Source organism: Scylla paramamosain, chromosome 14 (genome assembly GCF_035594125.1).
Source record: "Scylla paramamosain isolate STU-SP2022 chromosome 14, ASM3559412v1, whole genome shotgun sequence".
In the NCBI taxonomy this organism is placed as follows: Eukaryota; Metazoa; Arthropoda; class Malacostraca; order Decapoda; family Portunidae; genus Scylla; species Scylla paramamosain.
Genome location: NC_087164.1, coordinates 5,177,423 through 5,193,223, shown reverse-complemented (window position 1 = coordinate 5,193,223; position 15,801 = coordinate 5,177,423). Strand labels below are relative to the sequence as shown.

The 15,801-nt window shown below is 39.2% G+C and overlaps 1 protein-coding gene across 2 annotated transcripts in view; it reads right to left on the bottom strand.

The window, feature by feature from the left end:
* The window catches only part of LOC135106785 (WD repeat-containing protein 35-like), a 106,557-nt gene extending 101,899 nt beyond the window's left edge, over positions 1-4,658 (bottom strand). The window contains exon 1 of one of the 2 annotated variants that reach the window (XM_064016092.1): positions 4,570-4,658. The gene's annotated coding sequence lies outside the window, so the exon portion shown is untranslated. Of the gene's footprint in view, positions 1-4,091; positions 4,383-4,569 lie in introns of those variants that run through there. The other variant, XM_064016091.1, reaches the window with a different exon arrangement.
* Positions 4,659-15,801: the final 11,143 nt, after the last annotated feature.

The window sequence follows — 15,801 nt, the reverse complement described above, 5'->3', positions numbered from 1 at the left end:
CTGTTAACAGTTGCCACTCTAATATCTGAAACTGGAAGCTGCTCTCTTCCCTTTATTATCTTCATTTTTTTCTTCCTCCCACACTAAACATGAAAGTTTCACAGGCATCTAATGGTTTCAGACAAAAAAAAATAAATAAAATAAATAAATAAAATTGACATAGAAGAAATCTAAATTACCAGTTCCTTAATCAAAATACTTGCCCACTAAATTAAATGTAAGCTTTTGTCAGTGATAAAGATTAAAGAAAGATAAAAAAAAAGGTGGAGTATTCTTTTACTCCTACATCTGCCTCGACATGGGTTTTCTTACTCTTCTTATCATATGAAGTTTCTCATTCTGAATAATTTGAACCCCATATATACCCATCATAAAATTGTTTATAGTGATGACAACAATTTTTAAAGATTTATCTGTTTTTGAGGAAACAAGCTCGCTTGCTGCCATGACAACGCTGAAAATTGATGCACCTGCACGTGATGGACAGGCAGGCACTGAGACACACTGGTGAAGGTGTGTTCGTCCGTATGTGCATATGTCACATCAGTTGTTGCGCAACCACAAAATTAGTCACAGTGATTGCTTCTTTTGTTTGAGAATGCAGCTGCTGGCCAATTTAAAATACAGAATTAATTTAGCCAATCACAGTGTTTTATTTCATCCTGTGGAAAAAGAAGCAGTTCAATTTGAAATATTTGAATGAGTCTGAGAAAGATGTTTATCAGCAGTAGGTGTCGCCTCAATTATTTCCAGTGCATTGCCAGATTTTACAAAGATAAATAAGGTAAAGATTTCATATTCATTTCTTAGCCTTGCCAGTTAGTTTAGATTTGTTTATATTATTTTGGTTAGGTTAGGCTGGTTTGGTTAGGTTAGATTAGTTTAGTTAGTTAAGTTAGTTTAGTTAGGTTACATTAGTTTGGCTAGGTTAGGTTAGGGTAGGTTAGTTTAGTTTAATTAGGTTAGGTTAGTTTAGTTAGGTTAGATTAGTTTGGTTAGGTTAGATTAGTTTGGTTAGGCTAAGTAGGTAAGATTAGGTTAGTTTGGTTAGGTTGGATTAGTTTCATTAGGCTGGATTAGGTGAGGGTAGTGGTGGTGACAGCTGACTGGCAGCCATAGGCAAGTAGCAGCCAGTCCTCTCAGGGGAACATTACCAGGGAGTGTTACTGCTATGTTACTTATATATCAGGACAAAACTATTTTTTTCTGATAGATTTTGGCCAGTTTTGTATTAATCTGCTTTCCATTTTTACTGCAAAACATTAGTTTTTGATGGGGGGGTGGGGTGGGGGCAAAAAAATATAAATTAATGATTTGCAGGAAAACATCGTGCACATTAATTCAAAGCAGATCGAAATCTACCAGAAAAAAATACTTTCATCTGGAATAGAGACTAGTGCAAGAGTGAAAATTTACCTAAAGTGGTAAGGATTAAAGAATGTGAAATGCTGAAGATGCTAAAAGTTTGTGGGTAATGATGAGAGAATATTACACCATCTGTAAGGCTACCAAGCAATCCTCATTGTACTTCACGGATGGTACTCTTAGAACTAGCCAGACACAGACTTTGGTATAAGGGTAAGTACAATAAGATTAGTAGTCATTTGTGTACTATAGACTGGGATTATAAACTTTTCACCTCAATGTGGATGACATGTTTCTCTCATTTTTATAGTGTCCTATTGCTTTTGATTGATAAATATGTCCCCTGCACCAAAATAAAACAAGATACAAAATTCTCTAAATGGAGTGCCCAACCCCCACAGTCACTAAGGAGAAGGCGAGTTATTATGGACACAAAATAAGTTAAGCTGTTCTCAATTAGGAAGAAACTATAATGAGACTACTGTTGCACTGAGACTCTGTCTAGACATCAATAATCAGTTTAGAAATTTTATCACAAAGAAACAGGTAGAGTATGAAGCTTCCTTAGTTGATAGTCTCTCACATAACACAAAAATACTTCATTCATATATATGCCATAAGAAAGTAGATAAACCTAGAGTGGGTCCACTTACAGTAAGTCAGGTAATGGAAGTGTTGTTAAGGATGCTGAGGGCATGGCTAATACTTTTGCTGCAGCACTTTCCACTGTATATGTTCAAGAGCTTCCTGATCATCCTGAGCCACACCAGATTTTTTATGGAAATATTGGACATGATAACACTTCTGTGGATTCAGTTAAGGCTGCACTCTCTGTTCTTGAAGTCTCATCTCCAATGGGACCAGATGAGATTCACCCATGCTTATTGAAATCATGTACGGATGAAGCTACATATCCTTTATCCTTTATTTTCAAAGCTTCTTATAAATCCTGCTACCTACCTTTTATATGGAAGAGGTCCTTGATTGTTCCAATTTATAAAAAAGGGATTAGGCACGACTCTTTAGATTACAGACCTGTATCTTTGACATCAGTCTGTGGAAAGTCACTTGAATGTTTTTTGTGCAAAATTACTTATGATTATACCACCAGTAATGACTTAATATATAAAGACCAGTTTGGCTTTCACCCAGGAAGATCTACTAAGGGCCACCTCTTATTAACATACAATGATATCTCCTCTGCACAAGATCAAGATGGCAATGTCGATCTAATTCTTTTGACTTTTCCAAAGCTTTTGACATGATATGCCACAGTATTTTATTAGACAAACTTAGTAATCTGGGTATCACGGGCAACTTTCTGGGTTGGATCAGAGAATTTTGACCAGCAGAGTGATGAATGTGGTAGAGGATCATAAACTGAGTCACCATTGTGATGTAGTGAGTGGGATGTCACAGGTCTCTGTTTTTGGTCCATTGCTTTTTCTTTAATACATTAATTTTCTCACTAATAATATCAAATCAAGTACAAAAATTTTTGCTGATGACCTTAAATTATATATCACAGTTCAGACAAAACTCTCCACATTCTCTTGTGCAAGATATGACTACTTGTCAAATAGATTACTGTTCTTCATAAAGTGGCATCCTCTTGGGGACTATCCATGAATACCAATAAATGTGTAGTATTTCGATTCAGTAGATGGTCTGTGGATCGGTCAACTTTACCAGTCTCTGGTTTATACTTAATGACACACCAATTCCAGTTAAGAATTCAGCAACTGACCTTGGAGTAACTATAGACTCATCTCTTAAATTTCATCAGCACATAGCTAATATCATTCAGAAAGCTGGTAGTATGTCTCAAAACTTACTTAAATTTAATATTAATCGAGAGGTACCTTTTCTCATTCCTATTTATATAGCACACTTATGGCCCATACTGGAATACTGTTCATCTCTGTTGAATTTGGGATATATTACAGATCTAAGGCAGCTGGAGCCTGCTCAGAGATGATGGATAAAGAATATTCACAGCATGGAACACCTGGATTACTTCCAAAGACTGAGAGGTTTGGATTTATACTCAGTTCACGGTCGGCTGTTGCGCCATGACATGGTAAAGCACTGACAAATATTTCATGGTCATTGTGCTATTGCTCTTGAGGACATGTTCTGTAACACAACATTAGATACCACAAGAGGTCATCAGTACAAAATTACTCAAGCGAGAACGCAATTAGATAATATGCAGATGGTTCTTCAGTGTCAGAGGAATTACACTTTGGAACTCTTCCCCAGAATGTTGTTTCAGCCAAAATAGTATCTGGTTTTAAGGCATCCCTTTCTGCACATCTTGGCTTTGATTTTTTGTTTTTGTTTTTTTTACTGCTGCATATGATGCACTATCCAGCTAATTGTGAAAGATTTGTAAAGAACATAGCATATATATAATAATGACGGGCCTGCCACATCAGCAAAGTGCGGCTTCCGCTGGGCACTTCGGTTGTCAATCCTAGGTACCGCGACGCCCACCAGGTAAGAGAACCTGATGAGAAAACCAAAATGCATACTGCCTAATTTTCTAAAATGTTTTATGTTAACCTATAGCGTGTTCTGTATCTTGAATAACCATGTGCTATGTCAACAAATGTTAATCCACCTGATATAACGTTTCTACACTGGAAAGCTAGAAGGAATATCATTTGTATTATCTTGACAAATGACAACAACATACATTTTGTTCTGATTGTATGAACACTTACCTTCATTGTGTTTATGAAGTCAAGTTACCCATAACTACATGGGAATTAATACAAAAATTGGTTGAGAACTGCGAAATACCAGAGCTTTGCCACTTGTTGACATTCAGTGTTTGTTTACGCCGGTGTTGCCTGGCAACGGTAGCGCCGCCGGAGAGAAATACCACATGTCACATGGACTCAAGACCTTATTTGTATGAACATTATTGAGTATTAATTATTCTGCTTTGCTTTCAGGACAATGAATCACCATCATCATCTCCGTCTAAATGTTTCTCTCATCCTGGCAGTCGCATGCTCTGGACCATCTAGCTGTTTGTCTGTCCCAAGCTGTCAGCAACTTCCCGAACAAATCAGAAATTATTTACATTCCTCTGCCTGCCAGTTCTCATTCCAAATTCCTCTATAATTATTTCGCAATAACAGCAAAAGGAAGTCATATTGTTTACCGTAATCTGACGTCTTTCAAATGGTACTTTACCTGTGGTTAGTTTCATAATGTCTTCCTTGTGCATAATTATCTTGACACATCTGTTTCTTAAAGCATTCCTACGCAATTGAGGTTCCCCTCCCCCGCTTTTTTTTTTTTTTTTCATGCTCTATGAAAGCCACATAATATTGTGTTATTGTGCACTTTATCTGAACTTTCAATAAACGATTCGGTAATTCGATTTATTTTTCAGTTTCTCAGAATCAAACGTATATATATATATATATATATATATATATATATATATATATATATATATATATATATATATATATATATATATATATATATATATATATATATATATATATACTCATATGTAGACCGCCATCACTACTGGTATGTATGTAGTGCACTGTGCATACAACCTTGACGAATGGTGCGATGGGTTCCATCATTCATGCAGTTAGGTAGTGAGTGTCATGCGGCAGTAATCCGTGTGTGTGTGTGTGTGTGTGTGTTAATGCACTAAATATGTTTATAAACAATTAGTGATTTCTATGTGAACAAACTTAAAAACATATGGTAATAAAATAATATTAATTAATAGTTTAAAAAGTGTATGCAGCCGTTCACGTATCGATATCTCCTTGAACACCTAATTCGAAACATAAATTGGCAGTGTGGCGTTGGTAAAAAGCTGCAAGTGAGGCTATGGGGAATACTCTTCTTTATGGGTGGACTTCACAAGTCTACCTAAACCTGTGTTCTAGTTCTTGTCGGGGATTTAATGGTTCCGTGTAGGCTGTCACAACTACATTATAAAATTGCCCCGAAGGTGTTACTAGCAGATGGGTTAATTAGCCGATCAGATTTTGTTGAGTTAACTTGTCTTTTGGAGGAAGTTCCTTCTGTGCTTGAGTGCACTGAAGGCCAGGCCGGGTCTTCGGAGGCTCCAAAGAGGCTCTTGTTGGTTTGGAAACATGGTGTGATGGCAGTAATTGGAGGAGAACAATGTGGTAGTCCGTGGGAATGGTGGCGAGGACAGTCAATGTTCCTGAGTAGTTGTGCAGTAGGTCTAGGCCCCTAGCAGCTCTAGCCTCTATCTACTAGTATCTTCCTTGAGTTAGCCAGTAGGGGAAGTAAATCTTTCTTGGCTGGGACAGGTCACAACTATTCAGCCAATGGAGCTAAGAAGACTCTCTCTAGCTTCCTTGTTCAGGTCCAGACAGCCGAGGACAGACAACACTTAAGTATTCTACGGAGTGCTTCCTGGCCATGACAAAGCGCTGCTCTTACTCATTCTAATTCTTTAATGCGTACTTCCTCTCGTAAAGTCTCCATTTCGCTGTTCACAGTTTTATTAGAACACAATTTGACACTTTGTTTAAATATTATTTAACCTTAGTTAACACAATGATAAACATTACACACATAAGTACCATTCATATTAGTCCGCGCTACTCAGTGTTCACATTTTCGTTCACATGCGCAGACAACAGGAATATAGTACGTATATAGCATGTGCAGTTTCTCTGTAAATCTTTCTGTTCTACTTACTTCTGTTTAAGGATAATGGACTAAAGGAAATTCGTACCTTTTCAAGCTTTACACATTCGATATGTAACAAGGTTTGACTATATTCACACACTAAACTGTAGAGAGGAGAAATTCTCGTTGCTGTCATTAAAAAAAAAAAAAAAATCCTAGATACTTCTGTCATTTCACAAGTATTCACAAATAACGTGTTACACAATAAGATTGCAATATCAAACATTTGCTGGCAAAGACAATATATGAGGTGCCGTCGGTGGCTCATCGCTAGCACCTGTTAACAATGGTCTCATTGACTGTAAAGATAAAATCTATTGTTTGCAAGTAATAACCTAACAACCAAACCCATATAATACTCCTACCGCAATGATCAACAAGCTCTGAAATTCCGGATTACCAGTATATTGAAAGAAGAAGAAGCACCACCATCAGATGAAGAAAAGAAGAAGCAGAAGAAGAAGAAGAAGAAGAAGAAGAAGAAGAAGAAGAAGAAGAAGAAGAAGAAGAAGAAGAAGAAGAAGCACCATTACAAGAAAAAAAAGAAGAAGCATCACCACCATCAAAAGAAGAAGAAGCACAACCACCGTCAGAGGAAGAAGGAACACCACCACCACCAGAGGAAGTAGAAGAAGAGGAGGAAGAAGAAGAACCACCACCACCATCATCATCATCATCATCAGAAGAAGAAGAAGAAGAAGAAGAAGAAGAAGAAGCACCACCACCATCAGAAGAAGAAGAAGAAGATGATGATGATGAAGAAACACCACCACCATCAGAAGAAGCGCCACCACCATCAAAAGAAGAAGCACCACCACCATCAGAAGATGAATAAGAAGAAACACCACATTCTTCTTTGAGATTTTGGTGAAACTTTTGCTGTTGCCTTAGACATTTCAAAAGCACGAGCTTTGATTTCCAAACTACCCTCCCACGGCTTCTATCTTTCTCTCTGTAACTTCATCTCAAATTTCCTTTCTGACCGTTCTATTGCTGCTGTGGTAGACAGTCACTATTCTCCTAAATCTATTAACAGTGGTGCTCCTCAGGGTTTTGTCCTGTCACCCCACTCTCTTCCTATTATTCATCAATAATCTTCTAAACCAAACTTCTTGTCCTGTACACTCCTACTCCTACTGCCTAGGAGAAGGCAGTTGGAGAAGACCAGTGGTGTTCCTCAGGGTTCTGTCTTGTCACCCACTCTCTTCCTGTTATTCATCAATGAGCTTCTAAACCAAACTTCTTGTCCTATCCACTCCTATGCTGATGATACCACCCTGCACTTTTCCACGTCTTTTCATATACGTCCATCTCTTCAGGAAGTAAACAGTTCACGCAGGGAAGCCACAGTACCCCTTACTTCTGATCTCTCTGAAATTTCTGATTGGGGCAGATCATACTTAGTATTTTTCAATGCCTCAAAAACTCAATTCCTCCATCTATCAACTCGATACAACCTTCCAGACAACTATCCCCTCTTCTTCAATAACCCTCAACTACACTGAACATCGTCGGTCTGTCCTTCACTTATAATCTAAAATGGAAACTTCACATCTCATCTCTATCTAGAAGAGCTTCTATGAAGTTAGGTGTTCTGAGACGTCTCCGCCAGTTTTTTCTCATCCTTCCAGCACCTAACTTTGTACAGGGGCCTTATCCGTCCATGTATGGAGTATGTTTGACATGTTTTTGGGGATTTCACTCATACCGTTCTTCTAGACAGGGTGGAATCATAAGAGCATAAGAACATAAGAAATAAAGGAAGCAGCAAGAAGCCATCAGGTCTACACGTGGCAGTCCCTGTATGAAATATACCTACTTATTTCCACCTATCATCCCCATACAAAAATCTGTTTAATCTTCTCTTAAAGCTCTTCAATGGCCCAGCAGTAACAACTTGATCACTGAGTCTGTTCCATTCATCTACCACTCTATTTGAGAACCAATTCCTTCCTATCTCTCTTTTAAACCTTAATTTTCAAGCTTTATCCCGTCTTTTTTTTTTTTTTTTCTTTTTGTTCTGTCCTGGTTACTGATCATAAGAATTTTGCTTACGTCTCCCCTTATACCACTTAAAGACTTCTTTCAGGTCCCCTCTTATCCTACGTCTCTCTAAAGAATGTAAATTTAACGGCTTCAGTCTCGCCTCGTAAGGAATACTCCTCATCCCCTGTATCCTTTTAATCATTCTTCTTTGAACTGATTCTAATAGACCTTCCTGTAATATGGGGACCAGAACTGCACAGCACAGTTTAGATGAGGTCTGACCAGCGCCAAATATAACTTTAATATTACTTCAGGCTTTTACTTCATTACTTCATTACTTTTAACACTCCTAAAAATTAATCCTAATACCCTATTTGCCCTGTTTCTGGCCTCTATGTATTGCTTTCTCAGAGCTAACTATAACTCCTAAATCTTTTTCGTACCCTGAACCTACCAGAGTTTCGTTGTTTATTGTGTAACTACTGTGTGGGTTTTCTCTACCTACGCTAGGTACTTTGCATTTGTTGATATTAAACTGCATTTGCCATCTATCTGTCCATTCGTTCATCCTATCCAAATCTGCCTGCAAGGCGATGGCATCCGATTCTGACCTATTTTCGTGTCATCTGCAAATCTACTAACATCACTGCTAATTCCACAATCCAAGTCATTGATATATATATTAAAAACAACAATGGCCCTAATACTGATCCCTGTGGCATCCCACTAATTACATGACCCCACTCAGATTTAGAGCCATTTATTAAAACTCTCTGTGGCTTGTCACTTAGCCATGACCTTATCCAACCTAACACCTTCCCCTCTATCCCGTGCGCCCTAACCTTTTTCAGGAGCCTCTGTACCTTGTCAAACGCTTTATTAAAGTCCAGATATAGGATGTCATAACTATCACCATTATCTGCCGCCTCGTAAACTTTACTGTAAAAACTTAACAAGTTCGTCAGGCAAGACTTCCCCTTCTTGAAGCCATGCTGTAACTGATTTATCAAGTTATGTTTGTCTAAATGCTCCCTAATGTTCTTCGCTATTACTGACTCCATTATTTTACCTACAACAGAAGTTAAGCTGACAGGTCTATAATTAGACGTTAAAGTTTTATCTCCTTTTTTAAAGATGGGTACTACATTCGCCTGCCTCCACATAACCGGCACCTCACCTGACTCAAGTGATTTCCTAACGACAGAAACTAACTGTTTTTTGCATTCCTTAAGTATTCTAGGATATATTTCATCTGGTCCTGGTGTCTTGGACTTTTTAGCCTATCTCCTATTCCACTATCTCCTTAGTTATGGTAATATCTGCCAGCTTCTCATTTTCTTCTGCTCTAAACATCTGCTCACTATTCTAGATTTCCTACATGTTTTCCTGGGTAAAGACAGTTATAAAATATTAATTCAGAATTTTAGCAAGCTCCTCCCCAGAACTAACCAGCTCTCCATCTGCTGCCTTTAATGGACCTGTTGTTTCCTTATTCTTCGTCCTATATACCTGATAAAATCTCTTCGGGTCTGTCTTCGACTGGCTGGCTAGCTTTAATTCATAATTGTTTTTAGCTTTCCTCGTTAACCTCCTGACTGTTCTAACTAATTAATTATATTGTGGCCTTAGAACCTCTTCCCCTGCCTTTAATCTCTTATATATACTTCTCTTCCGCCCTATGCAGTGTTTTAAGCTAAAAGTCATCCATTTATGGTAATTTTCTGTGATCTTATTGCTTGTAAACGTACTGATGCGTTGCGTTTATGGTGTGGCAAAGGAGAGACTATAAAACCACTTGCGTTGTACTCACTTCTCAATTTATTGGGATGCGGCCAAACCTGTAAGTTATCATAAGTACATCACTTGATAGGAAATAATTTGGAATCCTATAATAAGACAGTGTAGCTGTGCACTTCACAGGGATATTTGTAAACACTACATTACACAACATCATCGTCTCGAAACAAACACCGAACACTACATTATACAACATCATCGTCCCGAAACAAACACCGAAACATCTAAGTATATTACTGACACAGATAGATATGATTAATACATAAGTCAATAATACATGCGCAATTGTGGAAACAGTCGAAGGTCCTTTTAGAACGTAATGAATGCCACTCAATCACCTCAATCCCAGAGCAGCCTCCATGTCCACATAACGTGGCAGAGTGGCCCCGTAGAGTTTATGAACTAGTGCCTCTGCGGCTGAGATGACAGTGGCACAGCTGGAGAGTGGTGAACGACACAGGTCTTGACTCTACGGCTGCCACCAAGACTGCCCCTGTGGCAGAGCCCCCCTTATTTCTTCCCCAAGTTCACCCCCTTGACCCCCATTAAACTATGTCAGCCTTTACCATGCCTCACGCTGACCTGGCTGAGGGGAAAAATGATGGTCTAGATAAAGGCCGTGGTGTCCTGTAAACAAACATCCCTCTTTAGCTCGCCTTCTCGCCTTCTCGTCCCGTCCACATACCAAGTAATGTTATAAATATAATAATAACCTTGTAACGTAACTTATGGCAAAGTACAGTAGTGTAACTCCTATCTGGGGCCTGTCATGATAAGAACATAACAAGAAACCAGCTATAAAATAAAGTACAGGAACTACAAGCCAGCAGGTACTGAGCCGGCGGCTACATTGCTCTATAAGGGATGTTTACTAACTATCCCGTATGTAATTTATCAACGAAATATTTCTACAATTCATCTACATTTACTTCCCCTAATCTTCTCATCTCGACCCCATCCATCCTCTCGACTCCATCTTCTACTCGCCACGACCTCACCTCGCCCGTCTCAGCATGACCTGACCCTCCAACATGCTCACACATATCTCCCTCTCTCTCCCTCCTCCGACCCTTCCTGACACTTCTTCCCTCCTCTTTCCCTACACCCCCAAACTTCAACTCACCTCCCTCATCCTGCTTTATCTCTCTCAACTCCATCCTGGACCTTACCTCCCCCTGCGTCCATTGCCAGTCAACTCCTTGGAGGTACCTTTTTAATCCCTAAAAATCTGCTCTCCTAAAGTCAGATATTTTATAGTGGTCTGACCATTTTGAATTGAAAGTTTGGGCGTTGTCATTTCCGGGGATTAGCCGGCCTGTGGCACTGCCACACTTGCACCAAAACACACCTCATGTCAGGTGCTTCCTACCTCAAAATTAAATGGTGTTGTAGTATAGATACATTGTGATGCTCTTAAAAAAGGCAAGTTAATGTAATATGTGTGTGTGTGTGTTTTTTTTTTTAATAGTACTTGCATTGTTTTTTGTAAACACCACAATACTTAGCAACGTTTCCTCCAAGCACTTTTCCATGGGTGATTGAGTGAGGTCACACGGTCAGACTGATCGCGTTAATCCATAGGTCACTTCCTCTCGCGCAGCCAGCCAGGATGGAAGCTACCTCTCCCTCTCGTTCTCCTCACCTCCACAGCCGGGAAAAAGAGCTTATTTACTCTGTAAATAAGTATCTTTCGAAAGAAAAGGCTAATAGAGGGCCATTACTTGACCCCTCAAGAGCTGTTGCCCGAACAGCGAAAGCCACCAACGTGAGCGAGGCAAAAGTTAGAAGAATTTGTTCATCTGCCAATGAAGCTCACATGACACAGAGGCCACCAACACATCCTGTGTTCTCCTCACCAACAAAGAATCGCCCTGCAACTATAACCAACGTTGATGACTTTGACAAACGTGTGGTGAGAAGGACAGTTTTGTGATTTTACGCAAGGGAGATCCCAACACTATACAAAATAAAGGAAGAATTGAAGAAAAATATTTTCTTCAAAGGATGCACTGAATCTCTACGGAAGATTCTCAAAAAGATTGGATTCAGATATGGAAAAAAAGTCGTAACTAAAAAATAAAAATAAAACATCATAGTTTAAGGGAAATATATCCAAAAGGAAACCTATCACATTGAAACGAAATTCACAATGGAGAGAGAGAGAGAGAGAGAGAGAGAGAGAGAGAGAGAGAGAGAGAGAGTCAGGGGGGAGGGATTAGTGTGTGAGAAGCGAGGTTATCAGTGACACATTGGCTGTAATCCGATAATTGGCCCAGTACAAGGATTGGCAGAGCCGCAGGTCGGGGAATCCCTGAAAGTGACAGCGCCCAAACGCTCAATTCAAAATGGTCAGACCATACAATATTATTTCCTTTTGTGTGTTCTAAGACTACCTGTTTTAAAAGAATTATCCTGAATTACATTAAGAAATTCCTCTGCTTCACTGCTACCCACCATAAGGCTCCAGTCGATATTCCTACAATTAAAATCTCCTACCACCCTACCACACATACCTGATTGTACCTGCCTGCTCTATTTATTTCCTGCTACAGTGATGAGTTAATTTCCTTTGTTTTCGGTGGTCTGTACACTAATCCCAGTATTACTGACAGTGATCCTTCCCTAATATCTACCCATATCGATTCTGTTTTGCTATCAGTTTTAATTCTACTGTTAATACAACACTGTTATGTGTCCCTAACGTACAACGCCACGCCTCTTCCTCTCCTGTTTTCCCTGTCTTTATAGAATAGTGTATAACCATTTATCTTAACCTCTGGATTAAATACTTTTCTTGACATATTTAACCAAGTTTCTGTTAAAGCAATAATATCAAGGTTCTCTACACATGCCATTCCTCTAAGCAAGTCTGTTTTATTCAAACTATTTATACAGTTCGTGTAGTAAACACTTAAGCTATTCCTCGCCTTCGCTGAGCTGGTTAATTTCTAGATTTATCTAATTTGTCCTTCATTTCGTCTTCACAAGTCCTTCGCTCCTGACGAAAAAAAGCGCTGGAGTGCAGTTACCTCCCGCTCGAGTGTTTCGGCCAAAACCCGAACACCTTGGCGAGACAAATGCACTCCATCCCTGGTATACAAGGTGTCCCTAGCATAGAAGAGGTCCCAGTTGTCGATGAACGTCCATCCATTACTCTTACAATGATTCACGAGCCTGCAATTCACTGTAATAGTCCTGGACAGCCACTCAACACCAACTTCCCTCTTCAGCAAGACACCACATGCCACTTACTAAAAGCTTTTCGTCTCATCAACTTCTCTTTTCTAAATGACTGTCTTCAGCCTCTCTCTCATCGCTCCAATGTTGCATCTCTTGCTATCTTCTACCGCTATTTTCATGCTAACTGCTCTTCTGATCTTACTAACTGCATGCCTCCCCTCCTCCCGCGGCCTCGCTGCACAAGACTTTCTTCTTTCTCTCACCCCTATTCTGTCCACCTCTCTAATGCAAGAGTTAACCAGTATTTTCAATCATTCACCCCTTTCTCTGGTAAACTCTGGAACTCCCTGCCTGCTTCTGTATTTCCGCCGTCCTTTGACTTGAACTCCTTCAAGAGGGAGGTTTCAGGACACTTATCCTTCAATTTTTAAATACGGGGACCGGCATCTCAGTGGGCCTCTTTTTTTTTATTGGATTTTTGTTGCCCTTGGCCGGTGTCCCTCCAACATAAAAAAGATTAAAAAAAAAATGACAGACTTATCCTGAGTACCTGGGGAAAGGGTGACCTCTGAATACCTAGTTGACGAAGGGCGGGAGGAAAATCAGCGCCAATCAATGTAACTGCTTGAATATAAACTGGATCTAAGTAAATATATTAGAAAATGACAAGCTAACATATGATAAGAATTATTTTCTTTTAAATACATGAACTTTATTTCATGTATAAATATGCATTTCCCCCCCTCTCTCTCACACACACACACACACACACACACATACATATATACTATATATATATATATATACTCGTATATATATATATATATATATATATATATATATATATATATATATATATATATATATATATATATATATATATATATATATATATATATATATATAATTACCGCCGAGCGGGTGAAAGACCACCGAGCCGGTGAAAGAATTTGTTATTGAACAAGTGTATGCTAAATAATATGTTCTGTGTTATGATAGTTAAAGTGAACTAGTATATTAAGTATAATCGCCAGCTGTGTCGCCTCACAAGGCCCTGTGAGGCTGGTGGTGAGAGACTAATATGAAGCATGGGTAACACTAAGGCAACTGAGTTAATTAGAGTAGAGATAAAGGAAACTGAATTCATTATAGTAGCTAATTGCAGTAGTGAAGTTGTGTGAGAGGAACTAGCTGTAGAGAGCTTAGTTGTACATGGTAAAGTTGATGAAATGGCGCGTAGGATAGAAAAGACACAGAGGGATTTCTGTAGAAGAATGGGTCATGCTGACCTAAGGGTAAGAAGGGCAGGCGTGAAGAGCCGAGGACCAGCAGGAACGAAGCCCGGAGGAACAGATCCCTTTGTATCACCACCGTATTTGGGTGTGACTACTCCAGGAAAGATCGGCCCACTATAATACAGACGCAGGTGTTGCTTGGTGATAGGCCTCCGTAAGACCCCAAACACGTTTGACTATAACTGCCTGAATGCAATAAAAGATTCGCGTCACCGTGTGGGTCTAAAATCCTTTAGCTGCCTTCGGGCAGTTATATATATATATATATATATATATATATATATATATATATATATATATATATATATATATATATATATATATATATATATATATATATATATATATATATATATATATATATATATTTTTTTTTTTTTTTTTTTTTTTTTTTTTTTTTTTTCATGTAGGAAGGGCACTGGCCAAGGGCAACAAAAATCCAATAAAAAAATTTGCCCACTGAAATGCTAGTCCCATAAAAGGGTCAAAGCAGTAGTCAAAAATTGAAGAATAAGTGTCTTGAAACCTCCCTCTTGAAGGAATTCAAGTCATAGGAAGGTGGAAATACAGAAGCAGGCAGGGAGTTCCAGAGTTTACCAGAGAAAGGGATGAATGATTGAGAATACTGGTTAACTCTTGCGTTAGAGATGTGGACAGAATAGGGCTGAGAGAAGGAAGAAAGTCTTGTGCAGCGAGGCCGAGGAAGGAGGAAGACATGCAGATAGCAAGATCAGTAGAGCAGTTAGCATGAAAATAGCGGTAGAAGTCAGCTAGATATGCAACATTGCGGCGGTGAGAGAGAGGCTGAAGATAGTCAGTTAGAGGAGAGGAGTTGATGATACGAAAAGCTTTTGATTCCACCCTGTCTAGAAGAGCAGTATGAGTGGAACCCCCCAGATATGTGAAGCATACTCCATACATGGACGGATAAGGCCCTTGTACAGAGTTAGCAGCTGGGGGAGTGAGAAAAACTGGCAGAGACGTCTCAGAACACCTAACTTCATAGAAGCTGTTTTAGCTAGAGATGAGATGTGAAGTTTCCAGTTCAGATTATAAGTAAAGGACAGACCGAGGATGTTCAGTGTAGAAGAGGGGGACAGTTGAGTGTCATTGAAGAAGAGGGGATAGTTCTCTGGAAGGTTGTGTCGAGTTGATAGATGGAGAAATTGAGTTTTTCAGGCATTGAACAATACCATGTTTGCTCTGCCCCAATCAGAAATTTTAGAAAGATCAGAAGTCAGTCGTTCTGTGGCTTCCCTGCTTGATATGTTTACCTCCTGAAGGGTTGGACGTCTATGAAAAGACATGGAAAAGTGCAGGGTGGTATCATCAGCATAGGAGTGGATAGGACAAGAAGTTTGGTTTAGAAGATCATTAATGAATAATAAGAAGAGAGTGGGTGACAGGACAAAACCCGGAGGAACACCACTGTTAATAGATTTAGGAGAACAGTGACCGTCTACCACAGCAGCAA